Source organism: Dendrobates tinctorius, unplaced genomic scaffold, assembly GCF_039654945.1.
Source record: "Dendrobates tinctorius isolate UK_male_01 unplaced genomic scaffold, ASM3965494v1 ptg000266l, whole genome shotgun sequence".
NCBI classification, from domain to species: Eukaryota; Metazoa; Chordata; class Amphibia; order Anura; family Dendrobatidae; genus Dendrobates; species Dendrobates tinctorius.
The window spans coordinates 864895-886498 of record NW_027361933.1 but is presented as its reverse complement, the minus strand read 5'-3'; the positions used below and the strand labels follow the sequence as shown (position 1 = coordinate 886498).

General features: G+C 50.0%; 1 protein-coding gene across 1 annotated transcript in view; it reads right to left on the bottom strand.

The window, feature by feature from the left end:
- LOC141069564 (uncharacterized) overlaps nt 1-9912 on the bottom strand; it is a 98065-nt gene extending 88153 nt beyond the window's left edge. The window contains exon 1 of the mRNA XM_073559234.1: nt 9697-9912. The gene's annotated coding sequence lies outside the window, so the exon portion shown is untranslated. The remainder of the gene's footprint in view (nt 1-9696) is intronic.
- Nucleotides 9913-21604: the final 11692 nt, after the last annotated feature.

Sequence of the window (21604 nt, the reverse complement as noted above, 5' to 3'; positions counted from 1 at the left end):
AAGACCCATGACCTAGGATGCAAACCCAGCTTTCTGACACTGGGTACTACACTGCGACTCAAAATCATTTGGTAACCTTCGGATTTCATGATGCCTTGCACACAAAGCACCCAGTGCCAAAACCTACAGCACAGCTTAAATTTCTTTGGAACTTGTTTGGGGCTTATCCACCACCCAGACTATCCTGCGTTGCAACCTTTCATCAACTTTTCTCTGCTAGCCAGGGAGATTAGCTATAGTGCCATGGGTTGTAAACTTATTGCTTATATTGCTCACCATGGACAAATGAATATTAAGATCTCTGGAGATGGATTTGCAACCCTATGATTGTTGATACTGTTCAATAATTTTGGTTCTCAAATTCTCAGGTAGTTCTCGTCTCCTTGTTCTGTTCTCCATGCCTAGTTTGGCACACACAGACACACAATGCAAAAATTGAGTCACCTGTTCCCCTTTTGATCTAGTTTCAGGTGAGATCTTCATATTGCCCATACCTGTTACTTGCCACAAGTGAGTTTGAACGAGCATCACATGCTTGAAACAAAAGTTCTTTACCCACAATTTTGGAAAGGTGATAGAAATTTTGTCTGGTCCATTTTTGGGGTTTTGTGTGAAATTATATCCAATTGTCCATTTTTCAGGGTTTCTTTGTGTGTGTGTTGTTCCAATACACACAAGATATTAACATGTGAGTAACAAAACGTGCAATTGCAATAAATTTCTGGGAGAAATGCTTAATTTTCTAGAAAAATTCCAAAGGTGCCAACACTTTCCACCATGACTGTATATACTGCAGTCTTGATGTCTGCTATGTTATGTACAGTGGGGAAAAAAGTATTTAGTCAGTCAGCAATAGTGCAAGTTCCACCACTTAAAAAGATGAAAGGCGTCTGTAATTTACATCATAGGTAGACCTCAACTATGGGAGACAAACTGAGAAAAAAAAAATCCAGAAAATCACATTGTCTGTTTTTTTTTTCATTTTATTTGCATATTATGGTGGAAAATAAGTATTTGGTCAGAAACAAGCAATCAAGATTTCTGGCTCTCACAGACCTGTAACTTCTTCTTTAAGAGTCTCCTCTTTCCTCCACTCATTACCTGTAGTAATGGCACCTGTTTAAACTTGTTATCAGTATAAAAAGACACCTGTGCACACCCTCAAACAGTCTGACTCCAAACTCCACTATGGTGAAGACCAAAGAGCTGTCAAAGGACACCAGAAACAAAATTGTAGCCCTGCACCAGGCTGGGAAGACTGAATCTGCAATAGCCAACCAGCTTGGAGTGAAGAAATCAACTGTGGGAGCAATAATTAGAAAATGGAAGACATACAAGACCACTGATAATCTCCCTCGCTCTGGTGCTCCACGCAAAATCCCACCCCGTGGGGTCAGAATGATCACAAGAACGGTGAGCAAAAATCCCAGAACCACGCGGGGGGACCTAGTGAATGAACTGCAGAGAGCTGGGACCAATGTAACAAGGCCTACCATAAGTAACACACTACACCACAATGGACTCAGATCCTGCAGTGCCAGACGTGTCCCACTGCTTAAGCCTGTACATGTCCGGGCCCGTCTGAAGTTTGCTAGAGAGCATTTGGATGATCCAGAGGAGTTTTGGGAGAATGTCCTATGGTCTGATGAAACCAAACTGGAACTGTTTGGTAGAAACACAACTTGTCGTGTTTGGAGGAAAAAGAATACTGAGTTGCATCCATCAAACACCATACCTACTGTAAAGCATGGTGGTGGAAACATCATGCTTTGGGGCTGTTTCTCTGCAAAGGGGCCAGGACGACTGATCCGGGTACATGAAAGAATGAATGGGGCCATGTATCGTGAGATTTTGAGTGCAAACCTCCTTCCATCAGCAAGGGCATTGAAGATGAAACGTGGCTGGGTCTTTCAACATGACAATGATCCAAAGCACACCGCCAGGGCAACGAAGGAGTGGCTTCGTAAGAAGCATTTCAAGGTCCTGGAGTGGCCTAGCCAGTCTCCAGATCTCAACCCTATAGAAAACCTTTGGAGGGAGTTGAAAGTCCGTGTTGCCAAGCGAAAAGCCAAAAACATCACTGCTCTAGAGGAGATCTGCATGGAGGAATGGGCCAACATACCAACAACAGTGTGTGGCAACCTTGTGAAGACTTACAGAAAACGTTTGACCTCTGTCATTGCCAACAAAGGATATATCACAAAGTATTGAGATGAAATTTTGTTTCTGACCAAATACTTATTTTCCACCATAATATGCAAATAAAATGAAAAAAAAAAACAGACAATGTGATTTTCTGGATTTTTTTTTCTCAGTTTGTCTCCCATAGTTGAGGTCTACCTATGATGTAAATTACAGACGCCTCTCATCTTTTTAAGTGGTGTTACTTGCACTATTGCTGACTGACTAAATACTTTTTTTCCCCACTGTATATACAGCAGTCTCTGTGTCTCCTATGTGATGTACAGTGCTGTGCAAATTAATTGGGACAAAGTATTTTTTTTTTAAGTAAAATCGTAAGTTGGTTACCAGTCAGTGATTCATACCAGTTTTAACTGCTTTGAACAGGTGTGAGTGCCTGTGGTGTGAGTGCCTGTTCAAAGCAGTTGAAACTGGTATCCTATATGATGTATACAACAAACCTGACAGTGCTTGAGTTTAAATGTTACATGAGCAGTGATGAAGTGCCCTATCAACATGATGTCATTGCTTCAGCTGATACAAAGATGTTGGAGAAACGTCAGAAAGCTGGAGCTAAACTGAGGGAGGGGATCTTTTATTTGAGTTTGTGGTTTGAAAGCAATGCTTTTTGGACCAGTTTTCTTAAATTGCAAATTAAGCACTACACGCTCACAGTACGCAGACCGGCACGGAGCCGCACTACACGCTCACAGTACGCAGAGCGGCACGGAGCCGCACTACACGCGCACACCGGCACGGAGCCGCACTACACGCGCACAGTATGCACACCGGCACGGAGCCGCACTACACGCGCACAGTACACACACCGGCACGGCGCCGCACTACACGCGCACAGTACACACACCGGCACGGAGCCGCACTACACGCGCACAGTACACACACCGGCACGGAGCAGCATTACATGCGCACAGTACACACACCGGCACGGAGCCGCACTACACGCGCACAGTACACACCGGCACGGAGCAGCATTACACGCGCACAGTAACACACCGGCACGGAGCCGCACTACACGCGCACAGTACACACACCGGCACGGAGCCGCACTACACGCGCACAGTACACACACCGGCATACACATTAACTTACTTTTCTCAGTTCAGATTTGTTTTTTATTCATTTCATTGTGCATTCAGTGCATATATGGGTGTGACCGCCCTCTTTCTGAGCTGGGAAAGCCATCCAGTCTGGCCTAAGCTGTTACAAGTGGTTCAGCCGCTCGACCCTTATTCACATTCACGCCACTTGGCAAGTGAAAAGGTTTTAAATACTAGAGTAGGGACTGTCCCACAAGGGTTGCCGTGACGTGGCGGGATGGCTTGTACATTATTTTGATCAAAATTATGTTTACTAAATACCCTTATTATTATTATTATTATTATTATTACCTTTATGCATTATTTGCAGTATATTTTTTACTTTTAGTTCAGGATATTTGTGTTTTTTGCTTTTTGTTTTCTCTGGTTAATGGTCATGTGTTAATATGCACTTACATTGTGCATACACATTAACTTACTTTTCTCAGTTCAGATTTGTTTTTTATTCATTTCATTGTGCATTCAGTGCATATATGGGTGTGACCGCCCTCTTTCTGAGCTGGGAAAGCCATCCAGTCTGGCCTAAGCTGTTACAAGTGGTTCAGCCGCTCGACCCTTATTCACATTCACGCCACTTAGCAAGTGAAAAGGTTTTAAATACTAGAGTAGGGACTGTCCCACAAGGGTTGCCGTGACGTGGCGGGATGGCTTGTACATTATTTTGATCAAAATTATGTTTACTAAATACCCTTATTATTATTATTATATTTATGCATTATTTGCAGTATATTTTTTACTTTTAGTTCAGGATATTTGTGTTTTTTGCTTTTTGTTTTCTCTGGTTAATGGTCATGTGTTAATATGCACTTACATTGTGCATACACATTAACTTACTTTTCTCAGTTCAGATTTGTTTTTTATTCATTTCATTGTGCATTCAGTGCATATATGGGTGTGACCGCCCTCTTTCTGAGCTGGGAAAGCCATCCAGTCTGGCCTAAGCTGTTACAAGTGGTTCAGCCGCTCGACCCTTATTCACATTCACGCCACTTGGCAAGTGAAAAGGTTTTAAATACTAGAGTAGGGACTGTCCCACAAGGGTTGCCGTGACGTGGCGGGATGGCTTGTACATTATTTTGATCAAAATTATGTTTACTAAATACCATTATTATTATTATTATTATTATTACCTTTATGCATTATTTGCAGTATATTTTTTACTTTTAGTTCAGGATATTTGTGTTTTTTGCTTTTTGTTTTCTCTGGTTAATGGTCATGTGTTAATATGCACTTACATTGTGCATACACATTAACTTACTTTTCTCAGTTCAGATTTGTTTTTTATTCATTTTTTGTTTTTTATACAGTACACACACCGGCACGGAGAAGCATTACATGCGCACAGTACACACACCGGCACGGAGCCGCACTACACTCGCACAGTACACACCGGCACGGAGCAGCATTACACGCGCACAGTAACACACCGGCACGGAGCCGCACTACACGAGCACAGTACACACACCGGCACGGAGCCGCATTACACAGACCTGCACTACACGCGCACAGTACACAGACCTGCACGGAGCCGCACTACACGCGCACAGTACACAGACCTGCACGGAGCCGCACTACACGCGCACAGTACGCACACCGGCACGGAGCCGCACTACACACGCACAGTACGCACACCGGCACGGAGCCGCACTACATGCGCACACCGACACGGAGCCGCACTACACGCACACAGTACGCACACTGGCACGGAGCCGCACTACATAAGCACAGTACGCACACCGGCACGGAGCAGCATTACCCGCGCACAGTAACACACCGGCACGGAGCCGCACTACACGCTCACAGTACACACACCGGCACGGAGCCGCATTACACAGACCTGCACTACATGCGCACAGTACACAGACCGACATGGAGCCGCACTACACGCGCACAGTACGCACACCGGCACGGAGCCACACTACACACGCACAGTATGCACACCGGCACGGAGCCGCATTACACGCACACACCGGCACGGAGCTGCACTACACGCCCACACCGGCACGGAGCCGCACTACACGCGCACAGTACGCACACCGGCACGGAGCCGCACTACACGCGCAGAGCACGCACACCGGCACGGAGCCGCACTACACGCGCACAGTACGCACACCGGCACGGAGCCGCACTACACGCGCACAGTATGCACACCGGCACGGAGCCGCACTACACGCGCACAGTATGCACACCGGCACGGAGCCGCACTACACGCGCACAGTATGCACACCGGCACGGAGCCGCACTACACGCGCACAGTATGCACACCGGCACGGAGCCGCACTACACGCGCACAGTACACACACCGGCACGGAGCCGCACTACACACGCACAGTACACAGACGCACACCGGCACAGTGCCGCACTACATGCTCACATGACACACACCGGCACGGAGCCGCACTACACGCGCACAGTACACACACCAGCACGGAGCACCATTACATGCACACAGAACACACACCGGCACGGAGCCGCACTACACTCGCACAGTACACACCGGCACGGAGCAGCATTACACGCGAACAGTATGCACACCGGCACGGAGCCGCACTACACGCGCACAGTACGCACACCGGCACGGAGCCGCACTACACGCGCACAGTATGCACACCGGCACGGAGCCGCACTACACACGCACAGTACGCACACCAGCACGGAGCCGCACTACACGCGCACAGTACGCACACCGGCACGGAGCCGCACTACACGCGCACAGTACGCACACCGGCACGGAGCAGCATTACACGCGCACAGTACGCACACCGGCACGGAGCAGCATTACACGCGCACAGTACGCACACCGGCACGGAGCCGCACTACACGCGCACAGTATGCACACTGGCACGGAGCCGCACTACACGCGCACACCGGCACGGAGCCGCACTACACGCGCACAGTACGCACACCGGCACGGAGCCGCACTACACGCGCACAGTACGCACACCGGCACGGAGCCGCACTACACGCGCACAGTACGCACACCGGCACGGAGCAGCACTACACGCGCACAGTACGCACACCGGCACGGAGCAGCATTACACGCGCACAGTACGCACACCGGCACGGAGCCGCACTACACGCGCACAGTACACAGACCTTAACGGAGCCGCACTACACGCGCACAGTACGCACACCGGCACGGAGCCGCACTACACGCACACAGTACGCACACCGGCACGGAGCCGCACTACACGCGCACACCGGCACGGAGCCGCACTACACGCGCACAGTACGCACACCGGCACGGAGCCGCACTACACGCGCACAGTACGCACACCGGCACGGAGCCGCACTACACGCGCACACCGGCACGGAGCCGCACTACACGCGCACATCGGCACGGAGCCGCACTACACGCGCACACCGGCACGGAGCCGCACTACACGCGCACATCGGCACGGAGCCGCACTACACGCGCACAGTATGCACACCGGCACGGAGCCGCACTACACGCGCACACAGGCACGGAGCCGCACTACACGCGCACAGTACGCACACCGGCACGGAGCCGCACTACACGCGCACAGTACGCACACCGGCACGGAGCCGCACTACACGCGCACAGTACGCACACCGGCACGGAGCAGCATTACACTCGCACAGTACGCACACCGGCACGGAGCAGTATTACACGCGCACAGTACGCACACCGGCACGGAGCAGCATTACACGCGCACAGTACGCACACCGGCACGGAGCCGCACTACACGCGCACAGTATGCACACTGGCACGGAGCCACACTACACGCGCACACCGGCACGGAGCCGCACTACACGCGCACAGTACGCACACCGGCACGGAGCCGCACTACACGCACACAGTACGCACATCGGCACGGAGCCGCACTACACGCGCACAGTATGCACACCGGCACGGAGCCGCACTACACGCTCACACCGGCACGGAGCCGCACTACACGCGCACAGTACGCACACCGGCACGGAGCCGCACTACACGCACACAGTACGCACAGCGGCACGGAGCCGCACTACACGCGCACAGCGGCACGGAGCCGCACTACACGCGCACAGCGGCACGGAGCCGCACTACACGCGCACAGCGGCACGGAGCCGCACTACACGCGCACAGCGGCACGGAGCCGCACTACACGCGCACAGCGGCACGGAGCCGCACTACACGCGCACAGCGGCACGGAGCCGCACTACACGCGCACAGTATGCACACCGGCATGGAGCCGCACTACACGCGCACAGTACGCACACCGGCACGGAGCCGCACTACACGCGCACAGTACGCACACCGGCACGGAGCCGCATTACACACGCACAGTACGCACACCGGCACGGAGCCGCACTACACGCGCACAGTATGCACACCGGCACGGAGCCGCACTACACGCGCACACCGGCACGGAGCCGCACTACACGCGCACAGTACGCACACCGGCACGGAGCCGCACTACACGCGCACAGTACGCACACCGGCACGGAGCAGCACTACACGCGCACAGTACGCACACCGGCACGGAGCAGCACTACACGCGCACAGTACGCACACCGGCACGGAGCAGCACTACACGCGCACAGTACGCACACCGGCACGGAGCAGCACTACACGCGCACAGTACGCACACCGGCACGGAGCAGCACTACACGCGCACAGTACGCACACCGGCACGGAGCAGCACTACACGCGCACAGTACGCACACCGGCACGGAGCAGCACTACACGCGCACAGTACGCACACCGGCACGGAGCAGCACTACACGCGCACAGTACGCACACCGGCACGGAGCAGCACTACACGCGCACAGTACGCACACCGGCACGGAGCAGCATTACATGCGCACAGTACGCACACCGGCACGGAGCAGCATTACATGCGCATAGTACACACACCGGCACGGAGCAGCATTACATGCGCACAGTACGCACACCGGCACGGAGCCACACTACACGCGCACAGTATGCTCACCGGCACGGAGCAGCATTACATGCACACAGTACGCACACCGGCACGGAGCAGCATTACATGCGCATAGTACGCACACCGGCACGGAGCAGCATTACACGCGCACAGTACGCACACCGGCACGGAGCAGCATTACATGCGCACTGTACGCACACCGGCACGGAGCAGCATTACATGCGCACAGTACGCACACCGGCACGGAGCAGCATTACATGCGCATAGTACACACACCGGCACGGAGCAGCATTACATGCGCACAGTACGCACACCGGCACGGAGCCACACTACACGCGCACAGTATGCTCACCGGCACGGAGCAGCATTACATGCGCACAGTACGCACACCGGCACGGAGCAGCACTACACGCGCACAGTACGCACACCGGCACGGAGCAGCATTACACGCGCACAGTACGCACACCGGCACGGAGCAGCATTACATGCGCACTGTACGCACACCGGCACGGAGCAGCATTACATGCGCACAGTACGCACACCGGCACGGAGCAGCATTACATGCGCACAGTACGCACACCGGCACGGAGCCGCACTACACGCGCACAGTACGCACACCGGCACGGAGCAGCATTACATGCGCACAGTACGCACACCGGCACGGAGCAGCATTACATGCGCACAGTACGCACACCGGCACGGAGCAGCATTACATGCGCACAGTACGCACACCGGCACGGAGCAGCATTACATGCGCACAGTACACACACCGGCACGGAGCAGCATTACATGCGCACAGTACGCACACCGGCACGGAGCAGCATTACATGCGCACAGTACGCACACCGGCACGGAGCCGCACTACACGCGCACAGTACGCTCACCGGCACGGAGCAGCATTACATGCGCACAGTACGCACACCGGCACGGAGCAGCATTACATGCGCATAGTACACACACCGGCACGGAGCAGCATTACATGCGCACAGTACGCACACCGGCACGGAGCCACACTACACGCGCACAGTATGCTCACCGGCACGGAGCAGCATTACATGCGCACAGTACGCACACCGGCACGGAGCAGCATTACATGCGCATAGTACGCACACCGGCACGGAGCAGCATTACATGCGCACAGTACGCACACCGGCACGGAGCAGCATTACATGCGCACAGTACGCACACCGGCACGGAGCCGCACTACACGCGCACAGTACGCTCACCGGCACGGAGCAGCATTACATGCGCACAGTACGCACACCGGCACGGAGCAGCATTACATGCGCATAGTACGCACACCGGCACGGAGCAGCATTACATGCGCACAGTACGCACACCGGCACGGAGCAGCATTACATGCGCACAGTACGCACACCGGCACGGAGCCGCACTACACGCGCACAGTACGCTCACCGGCACGGAGCAGCACTCCTTCCATGACAAAGCCCTAGTGCACACAAAAGCAAAGTGGGAGAGCGACATGTAATTCTAGTGTTGAAACCTACCTGATCATGTGGTTCAGACTCTTCCCGCACATGTGACTGATCACATGATCATGACATCATCACAGGTCCTTCAGCTGCTGACAGCCATTGTGTGCATAGCAGCACTTGTCCTGTCAGAATGGGGCTGCTGCTGCAGTAAGGCATGACGTCACGGGAAGGGGCGGAGTCTCCTAGTGCAGCGCTCACACCAAATTCTTCAGAATTGCGATTCCGCATCGGTTGACACCAGCAGTGGCTATGACTGAAGGCCCCCATATACACGGCGGTTGAGCCTAGACTGTATGGGCTCCTTCCAGGTATATTTTTTACAAACCAATATAAATGTTGTTAAGTATCAAAAGACAATAAAAAACACAACTGTATGACGCCCCCGGAAATGACATCATACCTGGAGGGAGCCCGTCTAGTGTAGCGTTTACCTCAGTGTGAGGCAGGCTTGTACTGTGGTGAGGTGTGAGCTGGGGTCGGGGCCTGCGGTGTGCACGCTATGGCTGTGCTGGCCTCCTGCCTGTAGGTGGCAGCACCGTCATCAGTCCTCTTTACATACATTGTCTGTTCCTCATGTATTGCGGTGCTTTCTGTGGTAACTGCACCCTGCCACTATAGGAATATTCCCTGCGATCCACCACCAGTGCTTGGCTGTGGTCTCAGTAGGGTTCCCTGGCAGCCATAGAGTAGATGATTGAAAACTATTTTGGTTTTATAATATGTTTGTTAATTATTTTTCTCATTTTTAACCATTTACCCCCCCCCCCAGCCTTCTTCACTCCCCTGACCGGGCCAATTTTTACAATTCTGACCACTGTCCCTTTGAGGTAATAACTCTGGAATGCTTCCATGGATCCCGGTGATTCTGACACTGTTTTCTCGTGACATATTGTACTTCGTGATATTTGTGAAAAAATTGGAAATTTGTCGAAAATGTGGCAATTTTCAAACTTTTCATATTAATGCCCTTAACCCCTTCATGACCCAGCCTATTTTGATCTTAATGACCTGGCCATTTTTATTAATTCTGACCAGTGTCCCTTTATGAGGTAATAACACAAACGCTTCAACGCATCCTAGCGATTCTGAGATTGTTTTCTCGTGACATATTGGGCTTCATGTTAGTGGTAAATTTAGGTCAATAATTTTTGCATTTATTTGTGAAAATTTCCCATTTTTATTCTGTTAAACCAGAGAGTTACGTGACACAAAATGGTTACTAAATAACATTTCCCACATGTCTACTTTACATCAGCACAATTTTTTAAACAAATTTTTTTTTTTGATAGGACATTATAAGTATTAAAACTTGACCAGCGATTTCTCATTTTTACAACAAAATTTACAAAACCACTTTTTTCAGGGTCCACATCACATCTAAAGTCAGTTTGAGGGGTCTATATGACAGAAAATACCCAAAAGTGACATCATTGTAAAAACTGCACCCCTCAAGGTGCACAAACCACGTTCAAGAAGTTTATTAACCCTTCAGGTGTTTCACAGAGGCAGCAGCAATATGGAAGGAAAAAATGAGTAACTTTTTAGTCACAAAAAATGATCTTTTAGCAACAATTTTTTTATTTTCCCAAGGGCAAAAGTAGAAAGTGGACCCCAAAAGTTGTTGTTCATTTTGTCCTCAGTACGCTGAAACCCTATAGGTGGGGGGAAACCTACTGTTTGGGTGTACGGCAGGGCTCAGAAGGCAAGGAGTGCCATTTGACTTTTTGAATGGAAAATTAGCTCCAATCGTTAGCTAACACCATGTCGTGTTTGGAGAGCCCCTGTGTACCTAAACTTTGGAGCTCCCCCAAAAGTGACCCCATTTTGGAAATTAGACCCCCCAATAAACTTATCTAGATGCATAGTGAGCACTTTGAACCCCCAGGTGCTTCACATATTGATCCGTAAAAATGAAAAAGTACTTTTTTTTCACAAAAATTTTCTTTTAGCCTCAATTTTTTCATTTTCACATGTGCAACGGGATAAAATGGATCCTAAAATTTGTTGGGCAATTTCTCCCGAGTGCACCGATACCTCATATGTGGTCATAAACCACTGTTTGGGTGCACAGCAGATCTCGGAAGGGAAGGAGCGCCATTTGACTTTTTGAATGGAAAATTAGCTCCAATTGATAGTGGACACCATGTCGCGTATGGAGAGCCCCTGATGTGCCTAAACATTGTAGCTCCCCCACAAGTGACCCCATTTTGGAAACTAGACCATCCAAGGAACTTATCTAGATGTGTGGTGAGCACTTTGAACCCCCAAGTGCTTCACAGAAGTTTATAACGCAGAGCCATGAAAATAAAAGTTTTTTATTTTCCAAAGGGTAACAGGAGAAATTAGACCCCAAAATTTGTTGTGCAATTTTTCCTGAGTACGCTGATACCCCATATGTTGGGGTAAACCACTGTTTGGGCACACGTCGGGGTTTGGAAGGGATGGAGCACCGTTTGACTTTTTGAACAGTGGAAACCCCTCAGTTCTAACTCTAACCTCAACACACCCCTAACCACAACCCTAACCCCAACACAACCCTATTCCCAACCCTAACCCTAACCACAAGCCTAACCCCCAACACACCCCTAGCACTAATCTTAACCCTAATTCCAACTCTAACCCTAATTCTAACCCTAAGACTAATGAAAAAGTAAAAAATAAATATATTTTCTTTGTTTCATTATTTTTCCCTATCTATGGGGGTGATAAAGGGGGGTTTATTTACTATTTTTTTTATTTTGATCACTCTGATAGGGTCTATCACAGTGATCAAAATGTACCTGGAATGAATGAATCTGCCGGCCGGCAGATTCGTTGGGCGCATGCGCCCGCCATTTTGGAACTCAAGAGGTACCGGGGGGAGGGGGTTAATCGGAAGGCGAGGGGAGGGGGAGCAAATACTGAAGGCGGCGGCAGATCGCCCCGGTTTCAGTCAGGGGGGGGGCAGATCACGGTCTCCAGCCACGGCCGATGATATTGCAGCATCGGCCATGGCTGGATTGTAATATTACACCAAGGGTCATATACGAAATTAAATATTCCAATCGCTCTGATTGGCTGTTTCACTTTCAATAGCCAATCAGAGCGATCGTAGCCATAGGGGGGCAAAGCCACCCCCCCCGGGGTGAAGTACAAGGCATCCTGTACCTGCGGATTGGGTGACCTTTCAGTGACCCCGGTCACCTGACCCGCAGAAACGCGATTTCTGCCACGACGCCTACGTAGGCGTCACAGGTCATAATAGCACAAATTTTCATGTCGCCTACGTATGCGTAATTGGTCGGGAAGGGGTTAAATCAGTGTTGTCACACAAAATAGTTAAGGCAGGGTTCACATTGCATTATGGGCAATCCGCTAACGGGATCCCTTAGATAGCGGCGCTAACGCTATCTAACGGATCCGTTAGCGCACCCATTGCCCGCAATGATACTACCGCATGCCAAAATCGGCATGCGTTAGCAAGTAAGCGTTATATCATGACGCAGCCTTGAACGCTGCTTGCAGCGTTTTTGGGTGCGTTGGCAGTAACGCACAGCGAACGGACCCGTTCGCTGTGCATAGGACGGTATGGGCTAACGCATGGTAGCGCTTGGTACCGGAGCGCTACCATGCGTTAACGCGTACCGTTAGCGCAAGGTGCTAAAAGATGTAAAAAATGACATCAGCGTTAGCGCATCCGTTTAACGGATCCGTTAAACGGATGCCCTAATGCAATGTGAACCTAGCCTAATAAATAACATTTCCCACATGTCTACATCAGCACAATTTTGGAAACAATTTTTTTTTAGGACGTTATAAGGGTTAAAAGTTTTCCAGCGATTTCTCATTTTTCCATAAAAATTTACAAAACCATTTTTTTAGGAACCACTTCACAGACAGAAAATACCCAATAATGACTCCATTCTAAATACTTCACCCCACAAGGTGCTCAGAAGGAATTAATGGAATATGGAAGGGAAAAAAAATGGACATTTAACTTTTTTCTCAAACAATTTAATTCAATTTTTTTGTTATTTTCACAAGGGTAGCAAGAGAAAATGTACCCCAAAATCTGTTGTGCAATTTCTGCAGAGTATAGCAATACCACACATATGAGAACAAAACTAATGGTTTGGAGCACAACAGGGCTTGGAAGGGAAGGAGCGACATTGAACTTTTGGAGCACAAAATAGACTGTAATCTTTATCGGACCCCATCTCGCAATTGGGGAGCCCCTGATGTGCCAAAACAGTGGAAACGCCCCACAAGTGACCCAATTTTGTAAGCTAGAACCCACATGGAATGTATTCAGATGTGTAATGAACACCTTGAACCCTCAGGTGCTTCACAGAAGTTTGTATATCCAAAAGTTTGGACACACCTTCTCATTCAAAGAGTTTTCTTTATTTCCATGACTGTGAAAATTGTAGCTTCACTCTGAAGGCATCAAAACTATGAATTAACACATGTGGAATTATATAACCAACGAAAACGTGTGAAACAACTGAAAATGTGTCTTATATTCTAGGTTCTTCAAAGTAGCCACCTTTTGCTTTGATTACTGCTTTGCACACTCTTGGCATTCTCTTGATGAGCTTCAAGAGGTAGTCACCGGAAATGGTTTTCACTTCACAGGTGTGCCCTGTCAGGTGTAATAAGTCGGATATCTTGCCTTATAAATGGGGTTTGGACCATCAGTTGTGTTGTGCAGAAGTCTGGTGGATACACAGCTGATAGTCCTACTGAATAGACTGTTAGAATTTGTATTATGGCAAGAAAAGTCGTAGTTACTCACCGGTTAACGGTATTTTTCGGAGTCCATGACAGCACCACCTGAGAGAGGGGATCCGCCCTTTAGGAACAGGAAACCTACAGATACAAAAAGGCGGCACCTATCCCACGCATCAGTTGGATTACAGAGCACAAGAGGACCACAATGGTTAATAGCATAATTTATCTACAATACTTTACACGACTATTTAAATTACCCATGTACATATAAGGGGAAGAAGAGCACAACCAAAATTTAAACGAAAGGGAGGGAATATACGGGTGCTGTCATGGACTCCGAAAAATACCATTAACCGGTGAGTAACTACGACATTATTCGGTCGTCCATGACAGCACCACCTGAGAGAATTACAGAGAGTAATAACTATTTAGGGAGGGACTACAGCCTGCTGTACCCTTAAACCAAAAGAGAGGTCTGTGGAAGCACCCAAGTCTAGCCTATAATGACTATAAAAGGTGCTCGGAGAGGACCAAGTAGCCGCCTTACATATCTGGTCGATGGAGACTTCTGATCTCTCGGCCCACGAGGTCGCCATGGCTCTGGTGGAATGCGCCCTCAGCTTCCCGGGTGGCGACCTGCCTTTTGAGGTGTATGCTATTGAAATCGCCTCTCTAATCCACCTAGCTAGTGTGCTTTTTGACACTCTACAACCTTTCCTAGGGCCTTGATGGGAGACAAACAGGGCATTATCTTTTCTCCAGGGATCGGTAACTGCCAGATATTCTATGAGGCATCTCCTAACATCTAGGGTGTGTAGTTTCTCTTCCTTCTCATTAGCTGGATTAGGGAGGAAGGATGGAAGGACTATTTCCTGTGTCCTGTGAAAGCTAGAAACTACCTTAGGTAAGTACTCCGGATCAGGTCTGAGTGTTACCCTATCGTCCTTAAACTGTATATAAGGAGGACGCCTAGATAATGCCTGGATGTCGCTTACTCTACGAGCTGAGGTTAGAGCTACCAGGAAGGCTACTTTAAGGGACAGGTTTTTTATGGAAGCTGATGAAATAGGTTCGAATGGAGCCTCTGTCATAGCCGTGAGGACTAGGTTTAAGTCCCACGGCATGAACCTATCTTTCACTATTGGCCTGGATCTACCTGCTGCCTTAATGAATCTACTGATCCAGTAATTACCCGCGATGTTGCAGCTAAAGAGGGCCCCCAAGGCTAATACCTGTACTTTAAGGGTACTAGTGGAAAGCCCCATATCCAGACCTTTCTGAAGAAACTCTAAGATCTGGTTTATAGGTGCTGAACCCCCAGCGACTATTCCGGAGTTCTGAAGGAATCTCTTCCAAATCCTGACATAGATTTTGGTAGTGATGATTTTTCTACTTTTAAGTAGAGTGTTGATCAGGTCTGGGGAGAAGCCTTTTTCTCTTAGCAATGTCCGCTCAAACTCCACGCCGGCAGAAGTAGGCCAGCCACCTGAGGATAGAAGACTGGGCCCTGGGATAGGAGATCCGGGATGTCCGGAAGGACCCAAGGCTCGGACACCGACATGGTCCTGAGGCATGAGAACCATGCCCTCCTGGGCCAAAATGGAGCGATAACTATAACCCTTGCTCTGTCCCTCCTGATTTTTCTCATCACCAGGGGTAGTAGTGATAGGGGAGGGAAGGCGTATGCTAGCCTGAAGTCCCACTTTTTCAGAAAGGCATCTACCGCCAGGGGGTTCTCTCTGGGATTTAGGGAGCAGAACTGCCTTAATTTTCTGTTTTCCATGGTAGCGAAGAGATCTATCTCTGGTTGTCCCCATTTTTGTACAATTGTAAGCTCCACGAGCAGGGTCGTCTTATTTCGCTTTAATTATTGTATTGTTAACGTTGTTACTTATGACTGTTGTGTTTGAAACTGTTCAACTGTAAAGCGCTGCGGAATATGTTGGCGCTATATAAATAAAGATTATTATTATTATTATTATTATTATTACAATCAGGTCGAAGATGGAAGTTTTTAGGGACCATTCTCCTTGCCGTAGTAGATTGCGGCTTAAGAAATCTGCTGTGATATTTTCTTTCCCTTTTATATGTAGAGCTGTTAAAGATAGAAAATGCTGCTCTGCTAGCTGGAACAACCTTTCTGCCACATTCATCAGGGGTTTGGAACGAGTCCCGCCTTGGTGGTTGATATAAGCTGCGGTGACCTGATTGTCGGAGAGCACTGGCACATGATGGCCCTGTAGATACCCAAGTAATCTCTTAGCTGCCTGTTCTACTGCTGTCAACTCTTTCAGGTTGAACTATAAAAAAGGGGGAAACAGAAGCGCACAATAGGGTCTTATCCAATTATATAAACGTTTCACAGATATGGATCCACTCACCTGGTTCAGTTGTGTGAAACACAACAACCATAAACACAAATGGGTAGGATCTGATGAACTGCAGCAATCAGCCGGTCACTTGAATTGCATATATAGGAAGAAAAGAAAAAGAAGAAATCCGGCTTTCAGGATCGCGCTGTTCCAATCCAAAGTTCACAAGAAGTAAATCCAAGGACCAAGCAGTGATTAATAACTTCCTTTTTATTCCATAGACTCTACGCGTTTCGTGTACACACTGTACACTTCCTCAGGAGCAAAAGTTAACTTTTGCTCCTGAGGAAGTGTACAGTGTGTACACGAAACGCGTAGAGTCTATGGAATAAAAAGGAAGTTATTAATCACCGCTTGGTCCTTGGATTTACTTCTTGTGAACTTTGGATTGGAACAGCGCGATCCTGAAAGCAGGATTTCTTCTTTTTCTTTTCTTCCTATATATGCAACTCTTTCAGGTTAGATGACATCTCTATCTGATGATGCTCCCATAGGCCCTGGACCAGAATCTCACCCATATGAGCCCCCCACCCGGAAGGGCTAGCATCCGTGGTGATTATGCGGGATATGTCATACTCCCAGGGAACCCCTCTGGATAAATTATCCTTGTCTAGCCACCACTCTAGGGACTCCCTTGTGTTCCGGGACAAGGTTAGCTGGCCCTCTAAGTAACCCCCGAGCATTCTTTGATGTACTAAAACCTCGCCCTGTAGTGTTCTTGAATGGAACTGGGCCCACTGGACAGCCGGGATACAGGATGAAAGAGAACCCAGAAGGGACATGGCTCTCCTGAGGGACATGGTAGGGTTATTGGAAGCGTTCAGGACCTGATAGTGTAGGCGAACAAGCTTCTCCGGAGGCAGACGGCATTCCTGTTTCTCAGAATCTAGGATCAAGCCGAAGAATTGTTGGACTCTCACCGGTTGTAACCGAGATTTTTTAATGTTAAGCAGCCAACCTAACCGCTCTAAGGCAGACATTGCCCTTTGTAGCTGTTCCATACAATGTTTCGCTGTTTTCCCTACAATCAGGAAGTCATCTAAGTAGGGAACTACTAGAATGTCTGATTCACGTAGATGGGCCATAACTTCCGCTACCACTTTAGTAAATACTCGGGGAGCGACTGCCACCCCAAAGGGGAAGGCCGCATATTGGAAATGCTGAACTGACCCATCTAACTGAACCGCCACTCTGAGGAAACGCTGATGAGCTGTATGAATGGGTATATGGTAGTAAGCATCTTTTAAATCTAACACTACCATAAAACAATTTTTAAGCAGCATTTTTATTGATGAATTAATTGTCTCCATCTTAAACGGGCGTATGACCAGGAATTCGTTGAGGGACTTAAGATTTATTATAGTCCTAAAAGAGCTGTCTGGCTTGCGGACCAGGAACAGAGGGGAGTAGAAACCTTTCCCCCTTTCTCCTTCTGGAATCATAGTTAGGACCTTCTTGCGGCAAAGATCATGAACCTCGGCCTCCAGGGCAGCTTGTTCTGATGTGGAAGTCCTGAGTGGGGTGACCTTAAATCGATCTTGGGGGACCCGGGTGAATTCTAGTCGTAGACCCGCAGCTATCACCCCCAGTATCCAGCTACTACTAGAAATCATAGACCAGGCTGGGTAGAAGGCAGCTAGTCTCCCCCCTACTGGAGCAGCTAGTCATTGGGGCGGCTTTTTAGTGTCACGGGCTGGACCTTCCTGGCGCCCCCACCTCCGAACATGAAACCTGTACCTCTCTGTTATGATTGAGTCACCGTAGGAGGCAAAAACAGAAATGCTAGCTAAGTCCAGAAAACCAGAGAAGTTGGCAGCTATCGGATTGCAGACCCCTGAACTTATCAACACAACTAGCAGTAGCCGTGGGGGGTTCCTGCGATGCCCTAGATCCCTCGATCACAGCCGGAGAAATAAATAGGCCTAAAGAAAGAAAGGGGAAATCTAAACTGCCCCAGAGCAGGCCCCAAAGCAATAGGCAGCCCCCCACAAATAATGACGGTGAAGCAAGATGAAAACACTAACACAGACAGAAAGATAGGCTGAGCAAAGACGGGGCCCAAACTAACTACATAGGAAAGGACAGGAAGGCTGCTGTCTGCAATCTGTGAAAAACCCTATGAAAATAAGAGCCAACAGACTGACAGTGAAAAAGGCCCTGAAGACGCTAGGCTTCAAAAAGCTATGTCAGTACTCAGGCATATACTGAAGACAGAGCTATAGGCACAAGGGGAATCAGCTCACCCCAGTAGGGAATGGCAGAATCCAGAAAAGCAAGGAAAACAAAAACAAAACACAAATGCAACAGGCAAAGCAAAAAACTTAGCTTTAGGAGAGCAGGAATCAGACTGGTGTCCTAGAAGTCCACAGAGAAATCAACCGCAGGGCAGAAGGGCGTCGTCCGCCTTATATCCAGTCAGAGACTCCACTCAGCCAGTCATCATTAGTCTCAGATGCCTGATAATCAGGCTCACTACCCTTCCTTACCAGAAGAGGGAGTTCCTCGGGCCTCAGTGTTGAAGGGAAAAATGAACTCACAACACCTCTCCTTCTCTTGTCATCCCATCTGCCCTGGTCCCTGGACGGCCTTCTACGGAAATATTCTTTCCTAGTGAAGGGACGTCTATAAGAAGGGTTCGGCAGACTGGGGAACTTCTTTTTATCATCCCCGGCTTTCTCTAAAAGTTCATCCAAAACGGGGCCAAACAGATATTCCCCCTCACATGGAATGGAGCAGAGACGTGACCTGGCCTGGATATCTCCTGGCCAGCATTTTAACCAGAGAGCCCTTCGTGCTGCGTTAGATAAACCCGCGGTACTAGCCGCCATTCTCGCAGAGTCTGCTGAGGCATCAGCCAAAAAAGCAGCAGCACTTTGGATGATTGGTAGAGTTTTTCGAATGGATGCTCTTGAGGCTCCGTCCTTCAGTTGGGAATCCAGTTGATCTAGCCAGACCATCATGGATCTGACCGTACATGTGGAAGCTATCGCTGGTCTTAAAGTGCCTGCTGACATCTCCCATGTTCCCTTTAGAAAGGAATCCGCTTTTTTTATCCAGCGGGTCTTTTAAGAAGGCCATGTCATCGAATGGTATGGAGGATTTTTTGGAGGCTTTGGCTACTGCCGCGTCCAGCTTAGGGGCCTTATCCCATCTGTTTACCACTGAGTCATCAAACGGGTACCTCCGCTTGAAGGCAGGTGGCAAGGAGCCCCTTTTTTCAGGTCTTTTCCATTCCCTATCTATCAGGCTCTGGACTTTGTCATTTAATGGAAAGGCCCTGCGCTTTCTGGGATCTAGACCCCCGAACATCACGTCCTGTGCGGAAAGTTCTGGTTTTGCGTCTGCTACCCCCATGTGGACCTTATTGCTTTAACCAGCCTATCCATTTGATCTAAGGGGAAGCAGAATTGGCTCGAGTCTTCCTCTGAAGAAGACGAAGTGGAGGCCGGGGAATCTGAGGAGTCATCGATCCTAGGGGCGGCCGAGGACTCCGAACCTGAGAGACTAAATTCTCTTCCCTTAGAAGAATCCCTTTTAGATAGGGCCTTCATCTCCGACCTGATAATCTCCCTCAGGCTTGTGGTGAAGTCTGGCGTTTCTTCCGCTACCTGTATGGACGGGGGAGAGTGTAAGGGCCTGTCAATCTACCCCTGGGCCCCCGTCCCTATCCAACCCCTACCGTTTGTCGCACGCATGGCTGACACAACTTTTTAGGGTGGCCGTCTGGCAAGGGGCAACTACAGAGGGCACATTCCCTGTGCTTCTGTTTTCCCGTAGCTTTCCTCCCCTGCGGAAAAAAACATAAGGTAATACTGCATCAGGGTACATTCACGGAGATCTCAGCTATGCAAATGAGACAGATCACAGAGGGAGGCAGGAGGATCCTTTATTCTGGAGGAACGTCTGTGGCTCTGTTCGCTCGGACGTTTGTTTCTTCTGCTGGCCACTCGCATGAGGCTTCACCGTGGCCTGTTTCTGTGGGCGCTCCTGCACCTCGTCCTGCTGCTCTATGGGGGCTTCTGCGTCTCCATTGCTGGGCCTTCAGAAGCACCCCAGCAGCGTCACCTCCTGTCTTCTAAGGTCTCCCAGTGTCCGGGTCAGCAGGGTTCTGGCGCGGCACCTCCCACCCGGGACCCCCCCGCCTGTACCGGCCACCCCCCCCGGGCACCGCGCGCCACCCCGGATCGCTGTGCACATGCGGCGCACACTGGAAAGCCAGCCGGCACCCGACTTCCGGTTTCGGCGTTCCCGGCCCCGCCCCTTCCGCCACGTCACTTCCGCCGCTCATCTGAGACCGCGGGAGCGCGCGGAAGGAGCCGGCACGGCGCCCCCAGCTCCGGTATGCCCGCAGCCCCACGTGCGCCGACCTGCACCCGCCGACCGGTGCAACCGCCGCCCGGACAGGAGAGGGGGACCGGACCCCGGGAGGAACGCACCAGGAGGGGCCCGGGGCATACATACTTCCTGGTGCCGGTACTATGGAGGCGGCTGTCCACCGGACCCTGTGCTCCACCTGCTCCGACCACTGCTGTGGCGACCTACCCGGCCCCACCGTGGCGCTTCCAGGGACCCGAACATGACCGAGGTAGGAGATCCCCCGCTACCTGGGTCGGTCAGCCGGCCTGGGAATCCCTCTACGACTCCATGACGGACGATCTGAAGGAAGTCCCGTCCTCTAGGAACAGGAAACCAACTGATGCGTGGGAGAGGTGCCGCCTTTTTGTATCTGTAGGTCTCCTGTTCCTAAAGGGCGGAACCCCTCTCAGGTGGTGCTGTCATGGACGACCGAATAAAAAGCAGCTTAGTAAATTAAAACGAGTGGCCATCATTACTTTAAG